This window comes from Mugil cephalus, chromosome 2 (genome assembly GCF_022458985.1).
Source record: "Mugil cephalus isolate CIBA_MC_2020 chromosome 2, CIBA_Mcephalus_1.1, whole genome shotgun sequence".
Classification (NCBI taxonomy): domain Eukaryota; kingdom Metazoa; phylum Chordata; class Actinopteri; order Mugiliformes; family Mugilidae; genus Mugil; species Mugil cephalus.
The window spans coordinates 11,679,966-11,694,538 of NC_061771.1; positions in this window are offsets into that span (position 1 = coordinate 11,679,966).

Below are 14,573 nucleotides of genomic sequence, written 5' to 3' on the forward strand. Positions count from 1 at the left end.
CCATTCATCTTTACAGACAGTCTCTAAATCCTTCAAGTTTCTTGGCTGCCTCTTGGAAACTCGGAGCTTCAGCTCCCTCCACAGGTTTTCGATCGGGTTAAGGTCTGGAGACTGACTAGGCCACTCCATGACCTTAATATGCTTCTTCTTGAGCCACTCCTTTGTTGTCCTGGCAGTATGTTTTGGGTCATTGTCATGTTGGAAAACCCACCCACGAGGCATCTTCAGTGTTCTTGCTGAGGAAAGAAGGTTTTTGTCCAAGATGTTACAGTACATGGCTGCATTCATTGGCCCCATAATGCGGTGAAGTTGCCCTGTACCCTTTGCTGAAAAACAGCCCCAAAACATGATGTTTCCACCTCCATGCTTAACCGTGGGTATAGTGTTCTTTGGGTCATACTCACGTTTTTTCATCCTCCAAACACGGCGGGTCGAGTTAATGCCAAATAGCTCAACTTTGGTTTCGTCAGACCACAGCACTTTCTCCCGAGCCTTCTCTGAGTCATTTAGATGTTCACTGGCAAACTTAAGGCGGGCCTGTACATGTGCCTTCTTGAGCAGGGGGACCTTGCGGGCACTGCAAGAGTTCAATCCATAACGGCGCAGTGTGTTGCCAACTGTTTTCTTGGTGACGGAGGTCCCAACTGCTTCCAGATCATTAACAAGCTCCTGCCGTGTTGTTTTAGGCTGCTCCCTCACCTTTCTCATCATCATCCTCACTCCATGAGGCGAGATTTTGCGGGGAGCTCCAGACCGAGGACAGTTGATGGTCCTTTTATGGGTCTTCCACTTGCGAATAATGGCACCAATAGTTGTCACCTTCTCACTTATTGCTCAAAATCTTGACAGTGGATTGTTATGATTAGCAACTGGTCACACCTAACCAGGTCTGTAAATAGTCACCTTGACTTCTCTCTACCCTATACCCACTATTTTGTGATAGAAGTTAGCCTGGAGTTCTGCTGGGAAATGATTATGCTCTGGCATAAAGCCGCTTGTTACTCTTCTGTCAATCACCACATAAAGCCACTGAAAGGGTGGCTGCATGTTGCCAGTAGCTGTGAAGAATAACCTAAAGGTTATTCTTCAGTGTGTTTTTGGTGTTTTGTCTGAATTGTTTTTCTGTGCCTTAAATCAAAATGGGTTTTTGGTTGTTTGTCTTTTTGTGCCGTTTTTAGTTTTTTTTCCCCCTGGACTTTGTTTTTGGCTGCGTCGTTGGCTGTGGAGTTCAGTGGAGCAGTCATCATGTCCGGTGGTGTGTTCCAAAGATCAGCTGCTAGCGCTGTCCGTGTCCCCTGAGCTGCCTGGAGTGAGGCCTGAGATTCCCGCTGAACTTCAGAATAAGTCCCGGGGATTCCAGGCTGGAATTAGAGGTGGAGGAGCAGAGAAAGAGGTTCAAGTCGGTGGTGCCATCTGTCCTCTTGGGGAACATGAGGTCTTTGGCAGCAGGATCGATGGACTGTGTGCGCTTGATGGGACCCAGAGGGAGTGTGTTATGAGTGCTAAGTGCTTTGGAGATCTGGTTCATAGGACCACAGTACGTGTGCCCGGCTTCAGACTCTACCGGCGGACACGTTCTGAATTTACATCCCTCCCTTAGTGACAAGGAAGAGAAAACACCATGCGACACGATCCATGCCGCTGTTGCTATGCAACTGGCCAAACAACCACATCAACTTGGGCACTGTTTTACCAACTGCTTTTTGTATATTTGATCATAATGCTAATTCTGTATTTGTTGATTACAGTGTTATTTTACTTTCAATATTTTTACTTTGTAGTTTTTATGAGTGTTTATGTGCAAAGCTAAGTTGACAAAGTAATTTCCCCTCACAAATCATTAAAGTCTGTCTAAGTCTCATCATACAAGTCTGGAGTATTAAACTGTGTACATTTTTTCCCCCTTTCTGCAACAGCTGAAACACGCTCCAGTATGAACTCTAAAACTAAGTCATTTTATTTGCTTTGAAGAACTACTGAATTTAAAAAAAAAAAAAAAAAAAAAAAAAAAAGATGGGGAGACGATTCATGATGATGTGTCCAACACTGGATACTCTCCTTGTTGTTGTGTCGATGCAACACTGTGGTTGGAATAATTGTAGGGGAGGACTAGAGAATTGAGTTTTTAAATTTGCTGTTCCCTGTGAGTAGAGTGACCTGCTATGCATTAGATCACTGGGAGTAATTCTACTCCCGATAAGAATTCTCTTGGTATGTTAGAGGTTGATGAAGTGACTGGAAATCCATAGTCATTTAGTGCAGGTGCCCCCCCCCCCCCCCAAAAAAAAAACAAAAAAAAACAAAAAAAACAAAAGTGACAACAAGTAACAAAAATATCAGAGTTTCCCTTCTGAGCCATGCTTGTTGAAGACATTTATGAATCTGAAAGCTCTAAAATATATATAATATTCTGTGTGTCTATTCCCAAAACTGCAAGGAAAGGAGAGTGAAGCAGCTTCAAAGCCTCGTCTCTGTTTAGCAGTCTGCAGATAACCAGACATACAAATTATCGCACCAAACTGCTTTTCTCAAGTGTTGTCTCCTTCCCTGTGCACCTAAAACAGCTTGGGAAGTTTTATGTTTATCTCTGCTGTTCATCTTGATATGCGTCTCCAGGTGCTTTGAAGTGGGTACTTACCTCCTGAAAGCTGCAGCCCAGTCTCATCTTAATGAACAAATCACCTTGTAAAATATGTGAGGCACCCCATTGATGAGATGGAAATGGGAATGCTGACCCAGCAGCATCGCTCAAGCACCGACATGAATTACCAATTCAGGGCCGTGTCTTTCTTATCACTACAGTCACACTGATAAGTCACAGGACTTATTAATTTTCCATTTAGTTTAAATTGGCTTTTAAGGTGGTATATTTGTGGTGATGTGCTGCAAAGGAAGCTGTAATGGGTCTTGTTACGTTAACAGTTGACGTTCTGTATTTTCCAGCTAAATGACTCTTTAAGCAGCTACAATCAATATTGTACCAGTGCTTTATCAGACACCCCCCTTAATTAATTTTTTTTTTTTTTTTTTTTTAAGCGATTTTCCTCTCATAGTTTAGCTGTCATAATGCAACTTTACACTTCTCATATCATGGTCTAAACTCCATTGTGAGGCATTTAGCAAGGAGTTGGCAGAGATCAAACACAGGTCTACAACAGGTTGCGTATATGATCCAGTTTAACTTGGGTATGACATCACCAATTCTTCATGTGCTCCTACAAACTGGTTATATCTTTGTGTTCTTAACTTTTCACCTTTGCATTTAAAAAAAAAAAAAACAAACAAAAAAAACCACACAAATATCAGTGTCTCCCCGCATAGGATTTGACTGTTGAATGAATTATGAGTGACGGGTATCCTCTACTGGTGTTGTAAATTGATTTGCAAAAACAAGAACAGCAATAACTCAATGGGAACCTTGAATAAGTTCATCTACTAAAACCTCAAGGGGTGCAACTTCCATGAGCCCTTCAGAGGCTGAAACTCTCTGGAAAGTTCGCCCGAGAAGGTCAATGATACCCCGGTGCAGCTCCCTCCCAGATATTGACAAAAGATGCAGGCATGAAAAATCATGTCCAACGATCTCAACCTGCTCCAGCTCCTCCCCTCCAGCAGGGGCAACAATTCTCCCAGACTGATGGAGTAATGAAGAGTTATAAATGCCAAGCATGGTCTCATAGGTTTAAATTAGGACTCTTTTAATTTATCAGCTCACTACCCATATCACAACTCAGCAGCAAATAAAAGTTTTTGTCTAGAGAATCATCTGGCAAGGTTTTGAAGCTGAACTTGCTTTTTAAAAGACTTTTCCCTTTTTAGCTTGTTTTCATCCATTTCTTTTCACATTTCTGACAACATAGGGCCATCCCAACGCAGTAACAGAGGTAGGAGCAGGAAACATAGAAATAACTTCAACCAAAATGTACAAAAACAGAAACAAAGGGCCCTTTAGGGTATACATAAACACAAATCAAAAACTAAACAGGATATAAAAATTCTGGAAACCGCAAGGGGTAGAACAGAAATACAAGGACACAACATGCCAGTATCTAAACAGAGGAAAACCTCAAAGAGGAGACTGAACAGGGCTAAGACAACTTGACAAAAGTAAAGGCAGGACTATTTAAGCACACATGGGCAGAGGGGTTGACGAGACACAGGTGCAATGTATGAGGGCGGATCACACAAGGAGAAAGCAATCCAACAATCAAAGAAGGAAACTCAAGAAGTAAAACAGGACAAGAAACATCAAGAAAAAGTAGCTAACAAAAAAAAAAAAAAAAGCATAGAAACCACTGAGAAACAGAGGTATCAATAACACAGGATACCACGGCTGCACTTCAGATTATAACAGAATATCTGTGCTTTAATTGCTAAAAATGAGCAGCATTTGCTTTAATAAATTATTAATGTGTTAACTTCAGCAGCCCAGCTTTAAATGTACTAGTATTTCTGTTGAGTTCAGATTCAGTTGTAAACTGCCCAGATGGTTTGTCATGCAATTCTGTCTTTTTGTGTTTTTTTCCTAGTGTGTGCATTCCTTTCAGGCTAAAATATACTACATTTTGTTTATGTACCGTGCTAACTGCAGCACATTTAAGAAATAACCCGGAGATCAGGTTCATTTTTAATGTGCAGAACATGCATACAGCAGAAACAACATTCACAGGTTAATCTGTTTATCCACAAAGCCCTCAAGGTTTTAAACCAATCAAGTCAGTCAAACATAGGGGCCTGTGTTTCCTAAGGGCCTCAGTAACAAGCTAAGCCCTGAAGGCAAAAAGGATTCACCTCCTGAACCTCCTGGTCAGGCACTGTACCCTTAGGTTCACATACCATCTACAATTATACTGTTTTCATTTATACAGCAAACATGCATAACGTTATTTCCTGAAAATCTAAGAAAGACATTCATGGTGTGGATTTAGTAATAATCTTATTTATACGTACAGACAAACTGGAGTGATGTGATGTGATGGTTATGATTAAAAGCCTCACAACCATCATGATTTATTTTTCTCGCAGGACAGGTAAAAAATGCAGTATAATAATTCAAGTGTGACAAAATAGAGGCATGTAAAACAGTCTCCGTTTTAAAACATGAAATACAATGTCCACCTGAACAAACACCCTCAGATTCAGTCTGGTCCATAGTTGTGGTCCCAAAGTGAACGGCAGCGAGCCCTATGGATCAGGGACACTCGGAATCAAGGAAAATTTTGAAAACCACTTGTTTTATGGTGGAAGTTTCTCTAAAAGTAAAAGGAGTTGGAACACGCTGGTCTTTTTTTTTAATTCAGATTCTGCAGATGGACTCACAGCACAAACAACGCACAAAACACTGAGAGTGACTAATGAGCACAGAACAGGTCTTTTTTTTATACTTCTTATCTACTGGAGGTCACATTGTTCACTTCTTTCAGTCGTCTGTGCAGTGCGAAGGAAAACAGCAATAAACTGCAATTAGTCACGGGCCCTGAAGAACACCACAGAACATATGACAAGTCGAACAGCTGAATAGATCTACAGTTGAAAGCAGCATCTAAACTAAGTCACAAGCAATCTCTTGACATTTGTAGTGGTCACCATCCATAAAATCACAGACAAAAGCATTTATTCATTTATATGAGTCCATTGATAATGTGAAAGACTAGACATTAGACATTACAGTCTAAATGAACTTATTTCAATTGCTTATGTGAAACACAGTTTTAAATCACTCATCTCTTTTTAAATCAATTTTAAAGTTTGATTTGTTTTTGTAGCTATTAAGTGTATTTTTTAATACGAGTTAACAAAGGGCTGTCTTTTATTTATAGGAAGGTTGTATTCAGTTAAATAGAAGGTCCTTAAAGATGTTAACTCTGAAACAGAAGTTTTGTTTGTAGTTTTGGTTGATTGCCTAATGGGGTTCCACCTGTGAAGTCTGGTGGTGCAGCTAATTGGTTGATTTAACCTCAGACTGACCAATCATTGCCCAAGGTCCTCATTAAAAAAGAGGCCCAGCTGGAGGATCCAGCCTTGACTGCTTGCTTACTCTGTTAGTGTAGACCTTTTAATGTGTGAACTTGTGTGCTCTGTTAATGTCAATAGATGTGTGTGAGAAGGTTGTGCACAGTTTGGGTTACCCTTTATTTGTTTCACTTTTTTTTTCCTTCCATCTTTTGTAGATGTGTCAGTCAAGCTTTTTTTGTTGTTTTTGATTTAGAGAAGTTCATTAGTCAGGTCTTTTGTTAAGTTGCTGTCATTTATCTGGCACAACCGCATGGGCCTCACCCTTTCCTGATACATGTGGAAAGCCCTCATAGTTGAAACAAATCTGTTGGGGGTTTTCTTCTACCCTGACCTGGCTTCCTTGGTAGTCAGGTGTTGGTCCCTAAATTCCCCTAGTGCAGTGTAGGGATGTAACCAAGAGTTGTTGAAAGACCCACCATGTTTGAAGATTCTCTCCAGAACAGAAGTGATGAGAGAGAGGAAAAAAAAAATAAAAATCAGTGCAACGCATGTGATCTTTGTTCAGACCACTGGCATTTTCTTTTTTTCTATACTTTAAATGAGCAGACAATGTTAGAGCAGTATTGTATTCCTGGAAATATTTACAGTGCTGATCTGTGTCAGCCATGAATTGATCAAAAAAATTCGTCCAGCTCTGCACACGACCTCCTGCCTCATTAAAGGCTTGTCATTATTTCAATGCAGCAGTGACTGAAAACAGCTGATTTGCTCTGTGTTGAGACACTGTTACCTTAAAATTAAGGACTTGTACAGGATTTAGCTTTTATTTTTTTGTCATTAACATTCCATCTCGCAGCATTCGCATCTAGTTTGATGACTGCTAATGCATTTTCCAAGAGGAGAAATTGAACACTAATACATACGATGTCAACACTCGAGTTGTAGCAGGAAATGGGAAAAGTGGTTGCTGCTAATTTTCTAAATTGTCACAAAATGTTTGGCCAATTCTAGTTAGGAGTCACACATTTAAATGTGCTAGTACATTTTCTTTGCTATTTAAGGCCTGCATTAATTCATTAAGAAGGCATTGTGAATTTATTTTTTATATATGTACTTTCCCCCACTTCAGCCTTGATGTTTGCATTGATTCAAGGACTCATCTTGGCAATGGCTTTAATAATTCTGAAGGCTTCTGACCTTTATGCACAACATTGGTGGAAAAAAATGTTGTCAATATTGACAACAGTTTTAGATTATTGAACTGGAGGTGCTCAAATGTGCCAAACATGGACTATATGACAATGACTGTGCTAAGGTGTCCCCTCAACAATAACGAATAACTTCTGATTAGTTGTGACTTAAGTGTGCTGTTTTTCTGTCTTAAATGCACAAAATGCAAGGAGGGAGAAGATCAATGGTCAGAAACCAAGGGTGAAGTGACCAGGTGCAGCTGAAACTAGGAAGTGGGAGGACATCAATAATGATTTGGCCAGTGCATAAGGCACGCTAAAAAGGACGCCAGAGAGGCTGGAGAAGATGGGAGATGTTATCTATGATCACGGTACAGAAAGATTTGGCACTAGTGAGAAATGGGAGAAACCAGAGGGAGAGGTAGTTGGGTCTAGGCGTAAGCAGGAAATCGATAAACTTGTACAGGAGAGGAGAATGCATAAGAACCAGTGGAAGAAAGCTAGAGAGGAGAAATGCAGTAATTGCTCACAGGCAAGTGTGAAGGAGTGGTTGGCAACAATAAGAAAGGTGGAGAACATTAGGAAAAATGGAAGGATGGAGCAGGCTGGAGTAGCATTCTATAGGGATCTGTTTACATTTGTGAAGGCGCTACTTGGTAAAGAGAAGAATGGCAGCCTGATGGTGGTAAAGCAAGACTTGCAGGTACATAACGATGAGAAAAGGTTTGGGAAGATTGCACTCCCCTCTGATATTCCACCAATTGGAGAAATAGGTAGTCAGTGTGGGGGGGGGGGGGGAAGCCCATCAAGGTGGGAAGAGGTTCAGGACGTAGTGCGCCCCTTATCGACTGTATAAGATTTCTTTGGAAATTGATGACGGTAGTATGGAAGAAATGGGTTATTCCCAAGGCATGCCATAGAGCACAGGGAATTTTTATTTCCAAAGAGGAGCTCCATAGAGATAAATCAGTTTAGACCGATCAGTCTGCTTGATGTTGAGGGGGAGGTTTTCTTCAGTGTTGTCGCAAAGAAGCTGTTCAGTTACTTGGAGGAAAAATGGATGGATTGATAAGTTGGTGCTGGAATCCCTGGCTTTTCTGGATGCTTGGAGCACACCAGCATGATCTCGCACTAAATTTAGTTAGCAAAGCGAGAGAAGGGAGACCTGCATGTTGTATTTCTAGACCTGGCTAATGCATTTGGTTCAGTACCTCGGTTTGTTATGGGAAGGGAGTCTCAAAGGTCTAGTCAAAGCCTATACAGCAGAGTACACTACAGCATGGCAGCAGCTGGAGGTTGTCAACTGCTCCATGTACTAGCAGACTGCTGAATAAGTTAAACAGAAACTTGCAGTGGGCTAAGTGAAGCTGAGGGAGTCTAGGAGTATCTCAGTTGTGAAAGGTAGTAGGTAGTAGGTAAGAGGTTTGTCCTAAATGAGGAGTTGGTTCCCACAGTACTAGAAAAGACGGTGAAGAGTCTGGGAAGGTGGTATGATGCAAGTCTTGGTGACAGAGTGCAGATTGAAGGACTGAGGCAGGAAAAGATTCAAGGCATTTTGAGCATAGAGCAGTCAGGGCTCCCAGGAAAGCTAAGGTTATGGTGTATGCAGTTTGATTTGCCCCGACTAATATGGCCACTGACAATGTTTGAGATTCCTCTGTCAAAGTTTGAGAAGCTTGAAAGGATGATTAATTCATCAATTAGGAGATGGCTTGGTGTCCCACGCTGCTTAAGCGGTGCAGCCTTGTATGGGAAAAGCATACTGGAGCTCTCAGTAACTAGTCTAACAGGAGTGTGCTAAGGCTAGACTGGAGATGACTGACTCAGTCGAAAGATCCAGTAGTTGGGTGTACAGCCCCCACAGTTATAACGGGGAGGAAGTGGAATCTGAGAGATGCGACACAGACTGCCCTCAGGCTTAAGGAAATCATAGGGCATGTACAACAAGGGTGTGGAGGCCTGGGGCTGTGTGCAGGGAAACCTCTGTGGAGAAAGGCATCAGTAACAGAAAAGAGAAAGATGGTAGTGGAGGAAGCAGTAAGATGTGCTAAGGCAGTGTTGCAGGCGAAGCAAGGACAGTGGGTGAACTGGGAAAGTGTAGAGAAAAGGAAGTTGTCTTGGAGAGATCTGTGGAGCATGGAGGCTGGTGGGATTAGATTTTTGTTGGGGGCTATTTATGATGTGCTACCATTTCCCCAGGATCTAAACCAGTGGTTAGGGGAGGATGCTGCCTACCTACTGTGTTCTTGTGTATGTATACTTAGCCGCATTCAGGTTGCAGGGTCAGTCTCTTCCAAGGGGCGATATACCTGGCATCACAACCAAGCTCATCTGTTAGAGAGGGGAACAGGCATATTACGTTTAGGAGAAAATGCCAGACCAGCGAGGATCAGGCATAGCTCAGGGCAGCTAAGGGCATGGGAGCTGAGGTCTGACTTAAACGGTCAGTTGGCTGTCCCAGCACAGAGAGAACACTTGGCAGAATTAAATGCCAAGATAAAAGACCAGACTCCTTGCATAGTTTTAATGTTTTCTGCCACCACAACAGAAAACATTGAAAACTAAAAACCAAGTACAACAAAAAATTATATATTTATCCTGTGAAACTTTTTGACAGATGACCTCTTGACCTTTAAGGCCAACGTGGGCATGACCTTGGGGGGTGGGTAATTATGGGTTATTAATATCATAAAGGTCAAAGGTGACATATGGTAATTTAAGTGTTTGTGAATATCCTGTAAACCTGAGATGATTAGGTTCAAGATCAAAGTCTGTTGTGTATGTGTTAGTATTTTGATGGTGGTGTGGCTCAGACCTTGTGGATACGCCTACCCCCTTGAGAGCCAGGACAGCCACGCACACACAGATACACACATGCTCACCCCCTCCCGCGCACACAGGCAAATACACATGCGCCCACACAGACAGCTGAGAAACTTGGTGAGCTTCATATGGTCACAATACCTGGAGGGGAACCCGAAAACCGCTAGAATGAATTCCTTATTTTGAACGCTTTTATCTAGATTCCGTTTTGATTTAATATGTGCATGTATCCATCGTTGTTTTTGTGGGGAATTATTGGAGAATACTGTTTAGGGCCGTGAGGCTGAGGTACATCGTCTGGGAGCTATCAGCTATACAAGCGCAAGCTGTTGCCAACAAAGTGAACACCGATTTAAAAAAAAATAAATTAAAAAAAATTAGAAATGTTTTTGGATTTAGTACGTTTTATGGATTCAACCATGATGGCGGCTGACGGTCCGAATCGGGGTCTGGTTAAAGGAGTTCAGTTTAGTGCCGCCTCAAACGAGTTTCCCCTGATGAGTCCCTTGCACGGAGACATCATCTTTAGCGAGAGACGGCATCGATTTGCGGATTAAACTAACCCGGGCGAGTGGCGCTTTCTGTCTGAGTCAGGCCAACGCCAACTTCCACCTCAAAATACTGGGAGTTTCTGTTTATGGGGAAAAAAAAAGTAACCGTTTCCCCCGCAGTGCGATTTGGTCATTCAGCGGCTCTGATGAAAGGCACGACCCTCTACCCCTTGTCAAGAATTAATTTGAAAACCTACTCCATTCCTCAAAACGCCAGACTATGCGATCAGGAGAACCTGTTTCTGGGTGTCATGCCTAAATACATTGTTCTGGGGATGGTGAACCACCACGCCTTCACAGGAAGAAGAGATCTCTCACCTTTCAACTTTAGTCACAATGACTGGAGTACCTGGCTCTGTGTCATAACGGTCGACAAGTCCCGGCCAAAGCTTTCCAACCCCAATTTATTAACGGCATTTCCGTGAGAGAATATTATCCTGTTTACCACCACTGGAAGACATTTGAAAGATTTACCTCTGACCATCGACCGCGAAGATTTCGAAAGCGGATATATTGTATTTGTTTTCAACCTGAGCCCCGACGAGGATGTGGCAGCTCTTTCCCCAGCTCAAAGGTAGTCTGCAACAGAGGATTCACTTCAGTAGGCGAGTAAAACTTTAGACAGCCGTGGGGGGAAAAAAAATCATCCGCGTGTCGAATAGCGACGTTTTCGTTCTGTGAGACCCACTCGAACTACTGAATCCCCAAGTCGGACTAGTTTTTGAATTTCCAGTTGTAGTTATCGGCGGACTGGAGAGCCAGAGTGTGTGGAGGGAGGAAATTTGTTTTAAAGACTTTCATGTAGGCGGAAGTGATTCGAATGCATGTAAAAGGGTCAACGCATGTCTCTCGGAAACTTTAAGGATGATGCTGCCAGGATTTCAGTATCGAGCTTGCAATAAAGCACTGCCTCTTTTCTGAAACCAAATGTACAGCCAGCTTTGGTGGCGTACTAGGCATTGAACTTTTTCAGCATGTCCAAAAGCATCCTGTCTACGCCGTAAGTGTCTGGGGGAGGGTAAGGGCCTACATAATTTAAGTGAGCCTCTGAACTGTAAAGGTGGGGGAAGATACCTTTGCTTAATTCCTGGTCGCGTGGAGCATTCACAGCATCAGGGCCCATGGCTACGGGCATATCTGCTAAGCGCATGGTTAAGAAGGAGAGCGAGTCGATGTATGTTTGATGGAACGCCTCATCCACCATCTGCAACACCTTGCTGCCCTGCATGATTATACGGGGTGTCATACTTTGCTAAGCTTAAATGATTGAGAAGTAGGTAACTGTCGAAACCCTTAGCATTGTGAGCTATGAAGATGTAGCCTCTGTATTTCCGTTTACTGATGTGTTTAAAGAAGCTAGCTGTGCAACTAATGCCCCAGGAACCCCACTTCTTTCCTAGCATCGACTGTGTACTGATATAAAATGGGATGTGTGTGCCTGTTTCATCTACAAATGTTTCAAAATCATAAAACACTATGCGCTTCGAATAATCAGTCTCAACCTTTAAAGGAGTCCTGTAACACAGATGGTCCTCGCCCGGGTCCTTTATGGAACAGACCGGACATGTCTTAGCTCGACATTTGTGCAGGGTGCTGCCTCTGATGGCCGAGTAATACACCACTCTGCAGGTATTGCTCTTTTTAATTGTATCGCAGTTGATGGCGGCTTTACCGGCGGCGGGGCGGTGACAAGGCATTTTATGTTTTAAATGACATGTGTTGGATTGACTCGTCACATTACAATCGGGGCATTTAATCAGTTTGGTCTCAGTTTTTGTGCAGTCTGATGTGAAGCACACAGAACAACGGCCCGGGCACTGATGCTGCCATAAGTTAGTAAAACCTGTGTGGCAGTAACAGCAGACGTACCGTGCACCTAGAAATGTTTTCAGGTTGTTGATACCATAGTAATGGTTCTGATGGAGGAAGAGATAGGGTTTTAGGATGCAATCCTTCAGGTGTTTGGAATTTAGAGAGGGCACGCTCACCCTTTGCTCTGAAGAAGACAACGTTTTTGCAAGCTAAAACCTGTTCAAATTTAATATCATTAAATGTCACAGGAGTGTCGTCCGCTAACCCCGCATGATTTTTTTGCACTCTAGCATGTTCAGTGGCCTGTCGTGTGGTTAATTCACGGTTTAAAAGCTGAGCGAGGTTAATGGCAAAGCAGAGCTGGTTGCCAGGATTGATGACTATGTTCAGGCAATGGGCTTTTTTCCTGCAGATTTCATCGTCAAAGATGGTTTGCAGCTTTCTTTCAACACCCTCTCGAGGACTACGTACCACCTGCACAAGTAACTCCATCACATCTTCCGGCATAATGGTCATGTTTGATTGCATTAGGTGGTCGAGAGCCTCTTGAACATGGTTTAGAGGTAGACCGCCGTTGTGTGTGACTATGACAGAGGCGCTGTTTGATGTTTCCCCCCTTAATTCTAGTTGTAGCACATCCCCCTGTCTGGCATAGGATACAACCCGTTCAACCGCTGCTTGGAGAGTCTCCATCACATTAAATAAAACTCTGCGTAATTACTCACAGGATTGGGAAAGTTGAAATTCAGCATCTGTCTTATTTCAATGTTACCAAACCTGTCTCTGGGGACCCTCCTGGGGGATTCAGAATTTTGACCTGCACCCCTCTGAGCGACTGGTGTTGCAGAATCTTCAGTTGGACAGACAGAGGGAACCTGGGAGGGCTGAGGTAATGGTACAATAGACGGACAAACGACATGGGGATGAGAGGGAGGAGGTAAGAGCTCCAGGAGTGGAGGACTGAACGAAGCCTCTCTTAAACACTGAAGGGCTACATCAATACTTTCAAAATTCTGAAAATCAGAAGGTTCGTGTTGAGCCTGAGGCTCGTTTGAAACCTCTAATTGTTGTTGTATTTCAATCAGTGGAGGTAAAGATTGCGGGTCTGTAAATTAGAAGGGGTGTGGTGTGTCTGAGGCTAGTTTAAAATCTCTAAATGTTGTAATTCGATCAGTGGAGGTAAAGTTTGTGGTTGAGGGATATGTCTTAACGCTTCAACCGTAGACTGTAAAGATAGCAGAGCTGACTGCGAGACCGAATTTTCCCCTTGGTCATTCATCATTACAACACACACGCGACTCTACCTAGTCAAAGCTGAGGTCAATTCACAAACAGAAGTCAGTATCTTCCAAAAAGTCTTCAAAACCTTCCCTTTCAATAGGCCCCGACATCCTTAAGCTGATCTCCTCGTGTTCCTCCTGCCACTTCTTTTAGTGGAATGCTTCAGTCTGGGGTATGACCTGGAGTCTACAGAATAGATAAAGAAGTATTTATTTTATTTAGCTGTTTAGCTATTATTTATTTTTAAGTTTGTACAAAATTTGTATTTTCTTCTTACCCTCAGTCACTGCTTTCTCTGGCGCTTCTGGTATGTTAATTCTGGATCGAGATAGTCCTCCGTCAGTGTCAGCTTCTTCAGCTATCAGAATCATGTTCAAATATTACAATGAGTGACTTGGCTTACTTATAATCATTTATTTTCTAAAAACAAAATTCTTACTGTTAGCCGGTTGTCTGCCTTGCTTTTCTGGCATGTCGGGTATGACGAGTAGTGGGTAGACACCGTCTTCACTGGTACAAGTAGCCTTGTTCACCTTGTGAGCGGGTTCTGGTCTGTACTCTACAAAATGGAGAGAGATGGGTTTAGATTTATTTTACTTATTTATTATAATAATAATAATAATAATAATAATAATAATAATAATAATAATAATAATAATAACCATAATAACCGTTAGTTGGAGGTGTCTCGGGCCTGTCTGTTGTGTTAATTTCAGATTGAGATTGAAGTCCACTCTCTTTTTCGTAATCCAAAACGCTGTCTAGTATTGCTTCGTCACCTGCTAAAGTATAATACAAGTCAATAGAATCTATCACATACATTCTGGGATACAGAGTCGGATAGGAAGAGTGTTAATGTTTCTACCTTCAAACAGTCCACTCCCTGGCCAGATTACGGTCTGAGAAGGATATACTATAAACAGAAAACATTTATTATCATAATGCTTAGGTGAAAACACAC